At 42.8% G+C, this 17218-nt stretch overlaps 1 long non-coding RNA gene across 1 annotated transcript; it reads right to left on the minus strand.

Moving 5' to 3' along the window:
• Positions 1 to 11760: 11760 nt before the first annotated feature.
• Positions 11761 to 13593, minus strand: LOC120610368 (uncharacterized). Its single transcript, XR_005654922.1, has 3 exons — positions 13568 to 13593; positions 12475 to 12504; positions 11761 to 12162 (listed from the first exon to the last, which is right to left on the minus strand). It is a non-coding gene; the product is annotated as an uncharacterized LOC120610368 (long non-coding RNA).
• Positions 13594 to 17218: the final 3625 nt, after the last annotated feature.

Genomic DNA, 17218 nt, shown 5'->3' on the forward strand with positions numbered 1-17218 from the left:
AATTTTGTAGGAAAGAAAATTAAGTGCATAACAAATCACCATAATTGTTCAAAAGGATCAGGGCTGCATGAGCGAGATGCACAACGGGCTAATCATACCCTTAAGGCAATGATCGGTCCTGCTGTCTGTGAAGATGTACCCCAAACATTTTAGGTCCTCCTTTGGGTGACACATCAATGGGATGCCCAGACATCTGTTAAAAAAATATTGCTCTTGGTAAGAAAGTTCCCTCTCCTATCCAGATATTTGCCAGCAGATATACGCAGCCTCCATCTGTCTTGCCAATTGATAGGTCTAAGAATAAGAATCACAAAGGAAAATAAGGACAGTTACCCACATCCAGAATAAGTAACTCTTCCCACATACTTCACTCTCCTTTGAATATTAGAAAACCTATATCATGAAACTCTACTTTACACAGAGGTAGTTAGGGTAAAGTTATGAAATGCATTATTCTAAAAAGGTCATATAGGAACAAACACATGTATACACATGTGTTTATATAAATGTACATATGTATGTATAAAAAGTCTTACCTATCTATCTATCTATCTAAATAAATAAATTAACTAAATCATGTTGGTTTCTTAAGGGTAGACTAAAATATTTGGGCATGTTCAGAGACACCTTTAGAGAGGACCTGCCCCTCACAAACATTCAGGGACAGATTGGGCTGGGTATCCCATAAGATTGACCCAAGTCATGTCTTCCCTGGTGCTTTTTCTTACGTTAGTTCTTGTATTTATTTTCTGACACTGGTTCCATTTAGAGGGAAAAGGTTAAAGCTCTTAATCCCTCTCTATGCAGAACTGAAGGGATTTGGGCCCTCTGAACATAAGGGCTGTAACCTTCTTTGGATTTATTGAACTGCATGATTACAGCCAAGAAAATAAATGTATGGAGAACTTGGAATATGAGTAGCTTGAATGGAAAGTAAGACATGAATAATTAATAGGATTAAGAGAGAGGAGTACCTACATTTATTTTAAGGTGACCCTGGCAGCTCATGGGGCCAAATTCCCCAGACTTTAAGGATGCAGCATCTCCATGGAAAGTAATACCAGCTTTTCATGTATTAGTTCAACTCCAAAAGTCCCGAAATGACTGACAACATGTCTGACTTTTAGGGTGGAAAATACAAGTGCTGAATCTTCGTCTGGCATTTTAGATACTACTGCTGAGGACACATGGCAAAAAATTATATCAGACCCACAGCATAGCTCAAAGGAGCAGCTGCTATGGACATGGCAAAGGTTGAAATGTAATCTTGGCTTTGCTCTTAACCAGCAAATGACCATGGATATGTCACTCCCGCTACACAGTCTTCACTTTCCTGTGTCTATAGTAAGAAGAGTGGACCAGAAGAATCTTAGGTTTTTCTTAGCTTCAACCCTCCCTCTGACTCTGTTTGATCATTGTATGGTAGACTGAAGAGTGATCCCCAGAGATGTCCTCGTCTTAATCCTAGGATATGTCACTTTATATGGCAAAAATTATTTTAAAAATATGATTAAGGATATTGAGATGGGGAGATTATTCTGGATACTTCGAGTGGGCCCTAATTGTAATCACAAGGGTCTTTATAAGGGAATACTAAGGGAGATTTGATTCAGAAGAGGAGAAGGCTGTGTGATCAGAGCTTAGAGGGATGCGGCCACAAACCAAGGAACACCAGCAGCTAACAGATGCTGGAAGATGGGAGAAATAACTCTACCCTGGACCCTCAAGAGGAAACCAGCCTTGCTACCATCTTAATTTTAGCCCTGAATATTCAATTAGACACCCAGCGTCCATAACTGTAAGAGAATAAATTTTTGTTATTTTAAGCCATTGCGTTTGTAGGGGGGTTATAGCAGTAACAGGAAAGTAGTGCTCACATAGACACTGGCTTTCCAAGCAGTTTCATGGATGTGATGCCTTTTGCCTCCTGAGCGCCCTGCTTTATGCGATAATGTTACCTGCCTAACCCCTGAGGGCACTGGAGTTGGCAACCCTGGCACTCCTCATGAAGGACGACTCTGATGCTACAGTCACCATATATTTATTCACTCACCCAGTTATTCAACCAGTGTTCACTGAGTACCTGTAGGCCAGGCATTCTGAAGGTGTAAGAATGGACAAAATGCATTGCTCCCCTCTACACAGTCTTGGATGACAAACAGAGACAATAGTGTTGGGATAGTAAAAAGAGTAATGCAAATGTAGAGAAGTAGAGAGGATGGGCCTTGCCATTGTTGGTCATCAAAGGGGGCTTCCTCTCTGGGTACCAGACAGGAACAGAATGAGAGGTGTAAATATGCCAGAGCATTGGTCCACATCACTGCTCGTGGCCACAGGAGGGCAACACCTCTGATTCCAGGTCTAGACACCTCTTCACTGACTCCAGCTTCCACCACTACCTCCCATGCCCTTCCAAGGACAGAACCCAGGTTAGCCGACTGGCCAATGCTTTCTCAGAATCCTGCCTCTTGGTGGTTTCAATTAGTGTTTTTCAAACTGAGAGCCATGACCCATTAGTGGGTTGTGAAATCAGTGGAACAGATCGTAGCACTTTTAAAAGCAGAATGGAATTGAATAGAAAATATTAAAGTGTGTTGTACCTTGTCAATAGAGATGCTGTTTTGGAAAAAGTTTAGTTTCAGAAAATTATATATATACAGAATCATGATGTAAAATATATTTGTTACTATGGGTCTTGAATAAAATAGTCTGAGACACTGATTTAACTGTTTCAAAATGAAATAAGCTGCTGTGAGCTTTTCTGGAAAAATATGGACAAGAGGTGGTACAAAAAATACTTAAATGAAAAAGCAAGTGAATATAATTGAGCTTACATGAACAATCTCCAACCCGGTAAGCACACGTGCATCTTATTATGTAGATGGCATTATCCTCGGCTATCCAAAAGGCACAATAACAAATAAGACCCAGAACTCAGCACTTCCAGCTCTTAGAAAAGGTGACATATGAGCACACTTACTACTGATTCTGGGCAAAATGTAGTTCAAGTACCAGAAAGGCACCTCAAAGACTCTGGGCCCAGAAATTATAGATATCCTCATGGAGAAGATGGCAATTGAGCTGGCCCTTAAACTTGGGTTAGTTTTTAAGTGAGATATGGGAAAGGCTTTTAGGAAGAGGGTACAGCGTGGATATAAAGGCAGAGGGGCAGAACAGTACAGAGCCCCTCCAAGAAGTAGGAATTACTCTTATTTGATTGAGTACATTATGAATAAGGGTAGGTAGAGTTTCTGTGGGAGAAAACACTACAAAGATAGATAGGGACCTCCAGCAGGCCATGGACCCTCTTTGACCACCAGTTTCTTTTCTGCTCAATGAAGTTAATGGGACTTACTTTACTCACCTCTCCTGTGTTAAAGACTATAAAGAGAGAAGTCATGGGACAATGCATTGAAGAATATTGCCCAATTCATCTACTCCCTCAACAGAAGTTCCTGAGCCTCTGCTGTGGCCAGGACTGGTCTGAAATATGATGGTAGATGAGCAGTGCCAAGCCCTGTGATGAATACAGAAACTTAAAGAACAGATCACTCCCTCTGCCTTGGAAACTCAGGAAGTGTCAACAAGGGCAGGACATGTGAGCTGAATCTGGAGGAATAAGTTTGAATTTGTGAAGGAGACAGGAACTTCAGGTGGAAGGAACAGCATATGTCATGGTTATAGATTCGTGAATGGGGTTGATGTGTCCAGCGGGTCCGTAAGCTGGGGCTCCTGGGACGTGGGAGGTGTAGACAAGGCTGTCTTGCATGGAAATGCCCTGCTGAAGGCATCAAAGAAATTTAAAATTCAATCATTTGCCATGGCTTTTCCAAGTCCCACAGAGGCGCCATCTGCTGGCCACACTTTGTACCTGCAAGGATGGGTAGGCCAGAGGGAGAGTACTTTTCTAACTCTCAACAAGGTTGTACATGGGCTAGATAAAGCTTGAAAACGGAAGACTTGTGGGAAAGGCAGATGAGTTCTGAGGGGAGTGGGAAGGAAATTCCCTTGGATAGCAAAATGAATGTTAGCACGTTCATCATCAGTTCTCCTCGGTGTGAACTTCAGGACTCTCCTCCCCATTCCCAAACTCAGTTCCCTACCAAGACTCTTCGCTCTAGCTCCAGTACTTAATTTTCTCCCTTCTCAGACTACTTCTAACCATTCTTTTCTTCCAGCTATGGTCTGCCCCTCTGCCACCACCTCCAGGCAGGCTTCCCAGATTCCCCCACCAGGACTAATCGCTGCCTTCCGTTCAGTCCCTCTCTTGCCCCCTGGAGGTTTGCATTTAAACATGTCTCCTGTGTGCAGGTGACACGCACATCCCTGTGTTTCAATCATTTGTGTTTCTCATATCTGCTCAGCTCATCAATTTCATGGATACACCTTCAGGTCACAGACCCCTTTGTTTTCCCCTTTACGATGCCACCTAGCTGGCATAACAAATAGTGTCCCACAAAGGACCATTTCTGATTCACTAAGAAAGGAATTAAATCTCTGGATGAGCTGTCATAGGATAGGTGCCAAGAGCCAAGAAGAGCTCTCTCTGGAAGTGGGAGGGGGGTGGAGGCATTCAGCTATACCCTCCACTCCTACTATAGCCTCCTTACTTCAGATATTTCCATAAAGAAACATCCATTCAGGCCCTAAAAAGAGAACAGACTGAGAACATAGAATCCCGTGACTTATACTTGCATTAAGGGGTAAAGAACTAATAGTGTCTTCTTTTTCAAGAAAGGTTTAGATATAATATAGGCCAGGGAGCATGAAGACATGAAGCATCTGTGAGGAGAAAGGGGCACCATGGACAAGAAAAATAATTTTATAAAAAATAAAAAGAACATAGACTCTAGACATACCACACAGGAGGCAGAACTGGAATGGCAGACTCAAGAGTAGTAGATGCAGTTCTCCCAGTCGCTGTCTGTCTAGCATGGTGAACCATGATTTTCTTCTCCCAGACATCAGCTACTCCTGTCAGTTAATTTTTTCACTGTCCTCAACAACTCCAGACATCAGCTGGGGGAGAAGGATATTCTGGGTGAAGACAGAATGGGAATTAGTGGGATCCAGGGTTGAGAAAAGAGCCCAGGAGCAGAAGTCCATGTGACAAAGGTCAACATGTCAGATAAGGAGCAGAGTGGGGCGTAATGGAAAGAGCAAAGCCTTACAGGGTAGATGCCATGAACTGAACGTGTAAGTCTCCTGACAATTTATATGTTGAAGCCTTACTCCCCAGTGTGATGGTATTTGCAGGTGAGGCCTTTGGGAGGTGATTAGGTTACAAGAGTAGAGCTCTCTTGAACAAGATTAATGCCCTTATAAGAACAGACACGTGAGAGATGATCTCTCTGCCATGTGAGGACACAGCAAGAAGGCAGCCATTTACAAGGGAGCTCTCGCCAGGAACCCAATTGGCTGGCACCTTGATCTTGGACTTCCAGCCTTCAGAACTGTGAGAAATAAATGTTTGTTGTTTAAGTCACCCAGACTATGGTAGTTTGTTATAGCAGCACAAACTGACTAAGACAATAGACAGAGCTGGACTCTCTCCACCACATGTTCCTGTCCCTCCCAGAAGAATGTCTGGCACTGTTGTGAACGAAGCTTTGTCTACAAAAATGAAGACAAAGAAATTTATATTTGAGAATAGATTAAATAATCTTGCCCTAAAGAGGCTGCTAGTATTCACAGCCAACCACAATGCAAAGCAGATTATAAATTATACAATAAAGCCATAAATAAGGTAATGTGGAAAGATAGAGAAGAGCTGGTTTAATTTGTGCCAGAATATATAGAAGCTTGAATGACATGGCAAGGCCTGTGGTCTAAGTATGGATGTAATAAGATCTATCCGTGTTGACTTATCTACCATTTCTGCTACATTGGAGGGCAGGGGTTAGAGCTAGAGGACCAGTTAGAAAGAAATCACAATGAAAAATAGTTCCTAATCCTGAGCACTTGTCTCCTTTGTGCCAAGCTCTGTTCTAAGTGTTCATGTGTTTAACACAATGGAACCCACAGTGGTGTGGAGCCAGTGTCAAGGGTTGAATTATGTCCCTCAAAAAGTGATATGTTAAAGTCCTAACTCCCAGAACCTCAAACATGACCTTATTTGGAAATAAGGCGTTTGCAGACGTAATTACTTACATTAGAATAAAGTTATACTGGAGTGAGTAGGGTCCTTATCCAATGTGACCGGCATCTTTACAAAAAGGGGAAATTGAACACAGACACGCATACAGGGAGAACACCACATAAAGACAAAGGCAGAGCTAGAAATGATGCATCTACAAGCCAAGGAATGCCAAAGATCACCAGAAAACCACCAGAAGCTATAGGAGGAAAGGAAGAGAGGGAGAGAAAAGACAGGAGGAGCCATTTAAAAAATCAAGTTAGAGGACACTCAGCTGATTGTGACAGAGGTTGAATTTCATCTCTAAGTAGACTTAGAACCCAAGTCTCCTTTTTTACCACCTTGCTCATTTGGCCTCACAATATAGCCAACCCCAGCTACTAGTGAGCTCCTTGTGTACTGTGGTATTATATGCAGATGCACTACTGCAAAAGTGGAAAGAGCATTTGGTTGGAGCCAGAAAACTGGGCTCCTGTCCCAGCATGACTGCTCATCAGCTGGGTGACCTTGGATAAGAATAAGTTGGCCTCCTTTCCCTGGCCTGCTCCCTGTGTGCACAACGAGGGCCTTAGCCCAAAAGGCTGCTGTCATCCTTCTCTTCTCAATTCCTGAGGGATCTCCCTTCTAGTGTGACTGGAAGACACTCCTGCCCTTTCATTCATGTTCCTGCCTCAACAGCATCTTTCCTGAGAAGATTTTTCTGGGTATCTTGGTCTATAGAGAGCACCTTCTACAGAGCCCTCAACTCTGATGGCCATCCCACAGATGGGCTTGAGCCCATATTTAGCTTCTGCTGTAGGTGATCCACCCCCCATGGGTCTGTACTTTTTCTCAAACTAGTTAGAAAATTTCTTGAGAGCTGAGCATGTGTTTTGTATTTTTTCTGTATCTCTCACAAGAATAAAAACAAAGTTAAATATAATACCTATAATAATAGCAATGATGACAATGATGATGATTGACAGACTTTACGGAGCATTTCACATACATATATCTCATCTTCTCCTAATAACCACCCTGAGAAGTGTAATCTTTCTCATCTTGCATTATGGAAGCTGAGACACAAAGAGGTTACCAGGCTTGCCCAAGGTACCCCAGGAGGAAGAGTTTGGAGTCTGGGTGGCTCTGATGCAGAACCCTTGTGTTTAAGAACTGAATTGCTACTGCCTGCCAAAGCGTGGCAAGGTGCTGAGCTCTCTGTCCTTGCTGCACACATCACATCCATGCACATGGCTGTTCAAATGCCTTCAGTTTGTGGCACTTTTACACTTTTGTCTGATTTATCTCTATATTTCCGGTGCCTGGCACAATCTTCAGTATACGAATGTCTGAACGAATGGAGATGTTCTGAAAGAGAGGTCATCCCGCACCCAGGCCTTGCCAGCCGTTCACGGGTCCAACACTGTTTATTCATCCATGTTAGATCACTGGGAGGATGGAGGATGCCTCCCATAATACCTGTAATACCCATAAGGCTATTAGCACAAGCTAAGAAAGACCCCGCTCACTTTAAATTATCTATGCAAATGGTATTTACCTAGCACCCTCTCTGAACACAGCCCTGCACAGGTGATTTATCTTTCATATTTTCTTTTAGTTCATTTTAGGACTTCTTAATAAACTCTGGGCAGCTAACTAATTTACATATCTGATGGCACAAAATGCACATTTACATAGCAGCTTCTAAAAAAAAATGTGCCAAAAAATTCTTCAATAACTCCCTGCTAAGTTATTCCACTTTTCAGTTAACAGGAGACTAAGACAGGATTCTAAATTTTTTTTTTGCTTCTATCTCCAATGCCACTGCCCCACACCAGTTCAGTCCCAAACTTTTCAAGAGTCTTCCAATGCAGTGTGGCTACAAATCGCCCAGGGACCTTGTTAAAATGCTAATTCTGATTCAATTGATCTAGAGTGAAGATAAAGAGTCTGTAGTTCCAACAAGCTCCCAGGTGATATGGATGCTGGACTACAGTCTAAGAAACAATTCTTTAATTTTCTCCCTGCTTCAGTGGGACATTTCCTTGCCACTCCCAGGCCCATCCTCCATTTTCCCAGTAATCTAACACAGGGGTCCCCAACCCTCTGGTCGCCAACCCATACAAGTTTGTAGGAACTAGGCCACACAACAGGAAGTGAGTGGCAGGTGAGCAAGTGAAGCTTCATCTATATTTGCAGCTGCTCCCCAAAGCTAGCATCACCACCTCAGCTCCACCTCAGATCATCAGGCATTAGATTCTCATAGGAGCACCGGTTCCTGGTGCCAAAAAGGTTGGGGACTGCTGATCTAAGACACAAAACTGATCACATCACTTTTCTGCTTGCAACTCTTGAGATTCTACCCACACTTCTAGGCCTGGCTCTGATCACAGTGGTCATCTCGGAACTCTGCCTTCCTGCCTCCCCTCCCTTCAATCGCCCCATTGTATTACTTACTCTTCCCAAATATGCTCAGTGTGTTTGTCCTTTCTCTGTGAAATTGCTCACACAGTTATTCCTGTTGTTCCACAAAGCTTTCCTGACCTCCCGTTTCTTCCTCAAGTCTGAAGAAAAGTCCCTTCTCTCTACCTCCACTACATCCTCTGTATATTTCCACCAGACACAGGTGTGTTGATCCAAGTTGTTCTCCCCACCAGACTGAGACTTTTTTGCAGACAGGGACCAACCATGTCTCGCTCATCTCCATGTCCTCTGTGACTCATATATTTATGGAATGAATAGATGAGAACCTCTTTGAAATAGTCTTTGATGCAATGCATAAAGACAGTTAATAGAATTTCTAAAAGAAACAATAGCTACTTTGTTTTAAAAAATACAAATCATTGCTACTTTTTAAGGCTAATTAGATGTTATTTGCTTTGCAATGTGCAGATAAAAATTCTAAATGTTGAGTTGCATTCATTTTTTTAAGAGTGTGCAACTTAAATTCATTTAGTCCATGATCTGCAAAGGGGATAATGCTCATTGAAGTGGCTGCCGCACAGTCTTTATTCAATATTGGAGCCACTGTTTGTGAAGAATGGTTTCTTTTATTTTATTAAATTCATTGGGGTGACATTGGTTAATAAGATTATATAAGTTTCAAGTATACAATTCTATAGCACATCATCTGTATATTGTATTCTATGTTCATACAAAGTCAAGTCTCCTTCCATCACCATATATTTGACCTCTTTTACTCAATTCTACCTCTCCCTCCCCTTCCCCCTCTGCTAACCAACATGCTGCTGTCTGTGTAAGAATGGTTTTGTAAGAGATTACAATGAAAATCACGAAGAATATTTGCCACGGATAGGTAGATAGGTAGTTTTTACACAACATTACGAATAAAAATAACAACCACAAATAATAATAATAGTTTACTTCACACTTAGCATAGGGCTCACTCTTAAATCTACAATTTCATATCATTCACAAACTAACCCTGGGAGACACTGTCCATTATCCCTGTCATACCAATGAGACTATCGAGGCTCAAAGGGATTGAGTGACCCATCGGTAGGTACGCACTTAGTGTCAGAGGCTTCTTTCACTCCTCTGTCAAGTGTTTACAGTCATATGTGGTTCAAAGACAAGTGTGTCAAGTGGCCATATGGCATTATACAAAGAAAGTGGAACAGAACCTCCATTCTCTGTGAATTGCCAGTTTAAAGACTGATCAGCACCCAAGATGCCTGCATTAGTGGGAGAAATACAAAGCAAATTTATCCTTGATAGAACTCCACTTGTAGGGGAGTATGACACAAAATAATCTAAATAAAAATTTAATAATTAGACATAGGACCCACAACAGCTTCATGGAGCTAAATTAAACAAGAGTCACATAGGAGCAGCCTATAGTGGGGATCAAGGTGGTTAAAATGGCTGAGGGGGAAATGATAAACATATAGGGAGAGCCCAACATGGGCTAGATCTTGTCCCATGTCTTCACAAATGTCATCTCATTCATTTCTCAAGGTGTTCCTGTGATACATTTATAGTTGCTGCCATTTTACACATTCCAAAACTGAGGCTCAGAGAGACTGAGGATTTGTTGCACAAACAGCAGGATAGTCTTTTGAACTCAGGTCTGTCTTGTGTTTTCTGTGTAGATTTGTGGAGTGTGCTTCACCTAACCCTACCCAGGTCTCTACAATACTGCCATTTCTAACAGATTTTTTAAAGTTATCTAAAAAGTCACTTGCCAGTAGACTCACCCTGAGACTGTGGCAAACACCAGCCCTCATCAAAGGAGAGAGACTGGGAATTTCAGGAAATCATGGGAAATTAGAAACAAGAGTATTTATATCTATTGAAAAGGCAAGAGAATAAGGGAAATTTTTTTCATTTTATGATTGGAAACTTGAAGACATGAGAATATGGCCTTTTTCTGTCTCCCCTGCTTCTAAAAAATGACAAAAGTGTTTCACATTCCTGCAAGCTATGTTGGCAAAAGTGTCTCCAAATGTGTGCTGCCTTCTGGAAGCTCAAAGTTTCAATGTCTTTGTTTTGTTTTTGTTTTTGTTTTGTTTTGTTTTTGTTTTGTTTTGTTTTTGTTGTTGTTTCTGTTTTTGTTGTTGTTTCTGTTTTTTGTTGTTGTTTGTTTTTTGTTCTTTAGCAAGAACGGTGGTGGATTGTACAGGTGATTTTGATGTGGGCGAGGCTCTGGCCAGACAAAGTAGTAATTCAGCAAGTTCTTCAAACCATATTTGTTCCCTAACTCAGAGATGTCCTTTCCTATCTAAACATGAGGTCCTTTCAAGCATCTGGCAGATGCTAAGGAGAATTCTCAGGTCAGAAACCCCAGGGCTTGGGCTCTATCCCTGAGGAGAGGAGACCACATAGTGCTGGAAAGAATCTCTCTTCCAACTCTTACTTCTCTGAAACTTAATTTCCACATATGTGAAATGGGAGACTTTTGCCTACTCCATGGAGATTTGTGGGGAGCAAAAAACAGCACTCGGTTGAATTCCAATTTAAGTGGGTATCCTGTTTTTTTATCTGGCAACCCTAATTGGAAATTGAGGAGAAAGACCCTGAGAAGGCAAAAGAGTTGTGACAAATCCTAGGCATGCAAGTACTTTGAGACAATTGATTCATTTAACAAATGCCTTTTAACCTATTTCCTCATCTGGTTTCTCGATCTACCAGGGCCAATATGTATAAGTTGTGCATTGGGTTCTCGCAACATCATTTTTTTCTTGGGGACACCATTCATAATGTTGATGTTAAAATTTACTTATAACTAAAAAAACAAAAACAAAACACAGTGCTCAGTGCTTTAGCCAAGCACTAGTTTTAACTAGCATTAACCAGCATTAACTATGCACTTAATAAAAGAAACTAGGCGTATGATTGCCATTCTCTACAATCATACTGAAGCATAAAGGTCATCTAAAAAGGGCAGATGTCAGGGTACATGGAGGGAGGAGGCACCCTTTTTTTCCATTGCCATGAAGGTGACAGCCTCTGTCAAATGACTGCATGTCTGTTGGGTTGCAGGCAGCTCTGTTGCACTATGAAGGAGCTACGTGACCACGTGGGGGAAGAGCTACATGACCATGGAGCAGGCCAGTGGCAGGGATTCTTTAAGCACACATAAACTCAGACACAGTACACACACATGCATGTATGTGTGTGTACTGTGTCTGAGTTTATGTGTGCTCACATCAGAAAGATACACATAAGAGTTGGGTGCACTCTGTGAAAACCATTGAGATAGTCACTTTACAGACATTGCCTCATTAAGTATTGTGGCAATCCCGTAAGATGGTCTTTATTATTCTTATTTTACAGATAAAATCTTAGAACTCAGAGAATAAAACCCAAGAAGCCCCAGTTGATGTATAATGGAGCCCATGCTGTCTGCAGTGCACCACAGGAGAGGCAGAGCTGTCCTTTACTTCTGGTGACTCAGTTCCTCCAGTGCCCCTCTTCATCTTCCCTGTGACAGGCTATTGGTTCAAGGCAGCAGCCGAGAGTCCCAGAAGCCTTGGCCTTGCCAACGCAGTGATCTCAAGAGCCATAAGTGGGTGAGGTTAAAGTCACTGGCATGGAACCAAAGCTGCCATTAGCGCAGAGTCCAGATAGCATTTATGGAGCTTTCTGTCTCTCTTAGCCTAGGTACACAAGGCCTCCCAGTTATGTTAAGTAAATAAATCTAATCATGGAAATGAACTGACCCAACCACAAGACTCAGCCTCAAGTTCCTGGTGACTGTCAGAAAATCCAATTAAGATAGAGCTGAGCCTACCATGCTTCAAAAAGATAATCGGGGGCAAGGGTATAGGTTAAGGAGCAGATAAGAAAGAAAATCATATCTTAAAATCCATTAAATGAACCTTCCTCTTAAGCAATACCTTTTGTGCCAGAGAGGGTCCAGGAGGCGTCTGGAAGAGAATTAAATGGAAATTGGGAATCAGCCTATTCCCCCTTTTCCCATTTTCCTGAGATTCTGGTTGGGAAGCATGTGGCAGGCATAGGAGATGGGGACATGCAGGCCTATATGCCACTTAGAGAATGCTGGGCTAGAATTGAAAAGGCCCAGGGTCAGATATGATCTGGGCTCCACCATCAGTGAGCCATTTGACATGTACTCATTGAGCTTTAATAAAATGGAATGCTAGAACTGGACCAAAGCCACCTCAGAGGGTAGCTTCAGAGACGCAGGGACATAATGGATATACAGGAATTTGAAAAAGTAAAATCTATCTTGGCATAGTGAGCTTGTGTTTTGCATAATTAACCAGCAGACAAAATATTGGCGAGGTTGCCCAACAGGATAGGGAGAAGATTTATTCTTTCTTTCATCCATCCTTTCACAATGTATTGAGTAACTATATATTCCAGGTCACAGAAATAAATATAACATTGTCTCTGCCCATGTGTCTGTTTTTCTTCCCATTATACCCCTAACACTTAGCACTACGTTAATATTTAACAGAGTAGATACTTAATAAACACTTGTTGAAGAAATGAATGAACTATCAACTTTGTAGGGTTCAAGACAAGTAAACACATTTTCAATAAAGCATGATAAAGTTATGAGAGAGATAAAGGGGCCCTCTCTGGCTGGGGAGAAGGAAAGAGGGAGCATGGGAAGAGTGTGCTGTGAGAGAGAAGGTGCCTCTGGATAAGAGAGGAGAAAAGCGGACCAAAGCAGGTCAGGAGGGCCAGAGACACTCCTGGAAGCACCACCATCCTCTATGAGGAAGAAGGTCTCAAGGATGGAAAAGTCAGACGTAGCCTTGCAAAGATACCCTGCAGGTATCCAGCTAGGTGAGAGAGAGAGAGAGAAGCCGAATGAATGGAAGCTGGAAACACGTGAGTGAGACTTGGTTTAAGCCAGTAGAATAGGCTGTGCTGGGACCAGAAACTAAAGTGGGGAGTTCAGGAGAGCACGGCTGCGGAAGAAGGGCAGGAAGTTGAGAAGGATGGGCGGCTGTGACTTACTGGGATGGAGGCAGGGAAATTGGTAGGAGGTGGAGATGGATTGCGCGCGCGTGTGTGTGTGTGTGTGTGTGGTAAGGTAAGGCGCGCGCGCCCATTTAAGCAACAAGCCGATGATGAAACTGACAAAGGCTAGGGTACTGAGCAGCCCCGGGTGGCCACCAGTCAAAGGTGCTCGAGGCGTGGGGGAGGGACAACAGGGCCCGTCGCAGAGCCGTACACGAGCAAAAACAAAGCCATCTCTTTGGAACAAAAATAAAGCAGATGTGGCTGGAGAAAGCCAAATATTTTTGAGATGATGTGAACAATGGGGAAAAGTCAATTCAGGCAAGTCTGAATTTGTGCAGGGAGCCTTCAGCAGCTCTGACTTCTAGACACTTTATGAGAACGTCCTTTGCCCCTGCTTTCCTTCTATCCCCGAAGGAAAACAAATCTGGCTAAATGAGACTAGACGGCAGCAACGAAAACCGTCTCTAGACTGTCGCAGATGACACAAGCGGGGCCGGTTAAGAGGTGCCCTGCTGGTAGCACTGCGGCCAGTAGCTCGGTACTGTCACCCCCAGAAACGCCCACCAGCCCCCGTGTGGTGGAGAACGTGGCCCTTCATAGAACTGGGACAGGCGCAGCGCCAAGGAAACCTTTGTTTTCCTCTCTAGCCCTTCCTGACAACTCCTTGGTATTTCTGCCTTATAACATTGCTTCTTGTACCCCATCCCTGATTCTCAGTACTGCAGCCTCTCAGCCCCACCCCCAGTGCCCACTGCGAGTCACCTCCCCCTCCCTTCTCTAAACCACAGCATCACACAGCAGGGCCCTATTGCAGTTACCCATAAATGCAAAGGCAAGGAGCCACCAATACCTGGTTGAGGAGACTGCGTTCAATTAGTACACTCCAGCTGCCATTAACCCTGGCTCCTGTCCCACCTCTCCTCCCCCTCCCAGTGCCCTCTCTCAACCGCCCTGCTCACCCCCATCTATGTAAAAAAGCCATAAAGCCTTTCTCCAATCGCCTTCTTGGAGTTTATGCAACCTCCAGAACACAGGTTGATTGGAAAGGTCTCTCTCCTGGATAACAACAATTCAATGTGCCTTGACATTTTAATAGCCTGCCATCCTAGTGAACACAATCGAGCAAGGCAGTGAAGCAAAAATCATTAGGTAAGCAAGATAATCTAAGCAGAATCTGCTGCCTGCACTCACATCTGGGGGCAGGTTGCACAGCTGGGGCAGTCCACAAAGCTCATTTTGCCCTGCAGTGCCTTTGCATGAATGCACCAATATATGCTCTTGTTTAGCTAGAGACACACCCCTGCAAATAGATTTTCAGAGATAAACACACTCAGTCAGTATAAACTCATTGAAACCCCAATATGAGGTAGCTTGAAAGTAAATGAATTTTCAGTGAATCCAAATAACTTCCACCCCACCAAACCACCACCAAATTAAACTTCCTGCTCTCATTTCAGGTATGCTGTATCCCGAGAATGAGGCCGATATTGATTGGGATTCCTAATATCAACCATCTAAAGGCTTATGTATTTCCATGCATATATATGTATTCATTTATGTAAAGATTGTGAATATAATGCCATGGCTAAATATATAATTTAAATATAAATATATGATATAAAACATTTATGCTTACTGTATACAAAATACTATTATAAATGTTTCACATCTATGAACTCATTTAATCCTCTAAACATGTCCTATTATCCCCATTTTACAGATGAGGTAACTGAGACATAAGAGTTGTCCAAAGCCATCTTCTGGTAAGTGGTAGAGCCAGTATTTGGATCCAAGCAATCTGACTCCAGAGTCCAGACTCTCATCCTCTATGCTATGGTGTCTCATAAACAGTAAATTACACAAATAAATATAAAATGTGTTGCATGTCTTTATAAGGTCAGTTCATTCCTTCTCAAATGTGTATATTTACAAAGACACAACACATGTATTTATGTTGATACTCAAAAGGTGCAAAGCAATAACTGACTTCTTTTCAACACAAACACCTGTGTTTATGTATTCATTCACATTCACATATTGAGCATCTTACAAGTCCCAAAATCATGTGTTGGTATTGAGAATACAACAATTAATTAGACACAACTGCTATCCTCAAGTAGCTCATAGCTCCTGGGGAAGTCAAACCAGCAAACCCATGCTTGACTTTGCAGGTGGCAGGTTAGAGACCTACACAGAGCTGCAGAGGCTGAGAGGACATTCCACACATATACCCCCGCCCCGTCCCTCTCCCCCACCCACCCGCCCCGCAAGCTTCACACATTCCTCTCCCAGAGTCTTCATGGGAAGCCATATGCCTACTCCCATGGAGTTACCGTTACTCCAAACACCTGGAGAGCTACGTTGGGGAATCTCCTTCAAGACCAGATTATAAGCTGCCCAAGAAAATGAGCCTTGTTACTTGATAATTACACATAACACACAAACTCACACCCCTTTCTTAGGAAGGCGGTAGGAGTGACATCACAGAACCCCCAGGTGGAAGGAGGGGGCAACAGATGACAGAAAATTTTTTCTGTTGGATTCCAACCCTCCCCAGTCGTCTCTCCCTGCTCCACCCTCTCTCCCTGCGTGGAAATTCCCGCATAGATCCGTTTCCCTGGGTGCTGACTTGGCAAGCTATTCACTTTATGAATATGACCCTCAAAGGGGAGAGCCCCTCTCAGCAGCCCCCGAACTATGTTATCACCGTTATTAAGGAGCTTAAAGAGGAGCTGGGAGGACGAGACACCACTGGAATTGCAGCCTGATTGTGATTGATGTGTTCCTATTAGCGCCTCAGTGTTATCTCTCTGGATGGCAAGAACAGCCAGTGGCTTGTAACACAACAGATTACCTGAGTTCTCAGCCTTAGAAGGATGTTTAAATAAAATATAGTCCCTCTTAGCAAGAGGCTCATTTTCTCCACGAGGCTCCCAGACTATTTCATGTCAGCTCTGATTCGCTGCGACTCTCCTCGGTAAACATGTCTTATCATTAATAATTCTTTACAAGCACAATCTCCAAGAGTCCTATCTCTCTCTCTCTTTCTCTAGGTGGCTGGACTCAGACACATCACGCCTCAGTTTGGGTTCCAAGGTGCTTCTCTCTGGATTTTCACCTGCCTTGCCAAAAATGATTGATTACCCCAGGCCGACTGGGTGTCCGGCAATACCCAACAAATGACTTTGGCCCCTAACAGCAGGCCTTGGCCAGATAGAAATCAATATTTCACCATTAAAATCTATCAAAGAAGAGTTAAGGCACCATCTGTCCCTGCCGCCTCTCTATGGTGTGTGAACATTAAATCCGACACTTGTACTACATGGGTGATCAATATATAGTGGTTCACAGATCATTTGTGGTTCCCTTTTAGCAGTGATGGATGTCTAGAATCGTTGTGATTCATTTTGTCAGACCATTAAACAGGATTCTGTCCAGTTCCTTCCTGATTTCATTTAAAGGATCATTCTTCACAGTTCATAAGAGGGAAACGGTTTTACCAATCTGCTTCTATTTCAATAAGTCACTTTATAGAGATTTTGTGTCCTCCAGACTGTAAAAATTCTGGAGAGATAGTACAAACAGACCTCTAAAACTATTCACTGCATGACATATGCATAAAGTGTGAAGAGAGGAATGTAAATA

Source organism: Pteropus medius, unplaced genomic scaffold, assembly GCF_902729225.1.
Source record: "Pteropus medius unplaced genomic scaffold, Ma_sr-lr_union100, whole genome shotgun sequence".
In the NCBI taxonomy this organism is placed as follows: domain Eukaryota; kingdom Metazoa; phylum Chordata; class Mammalia; order Chiroptera; family Pteropodidae; genus Pteropus; species Pteropus medius.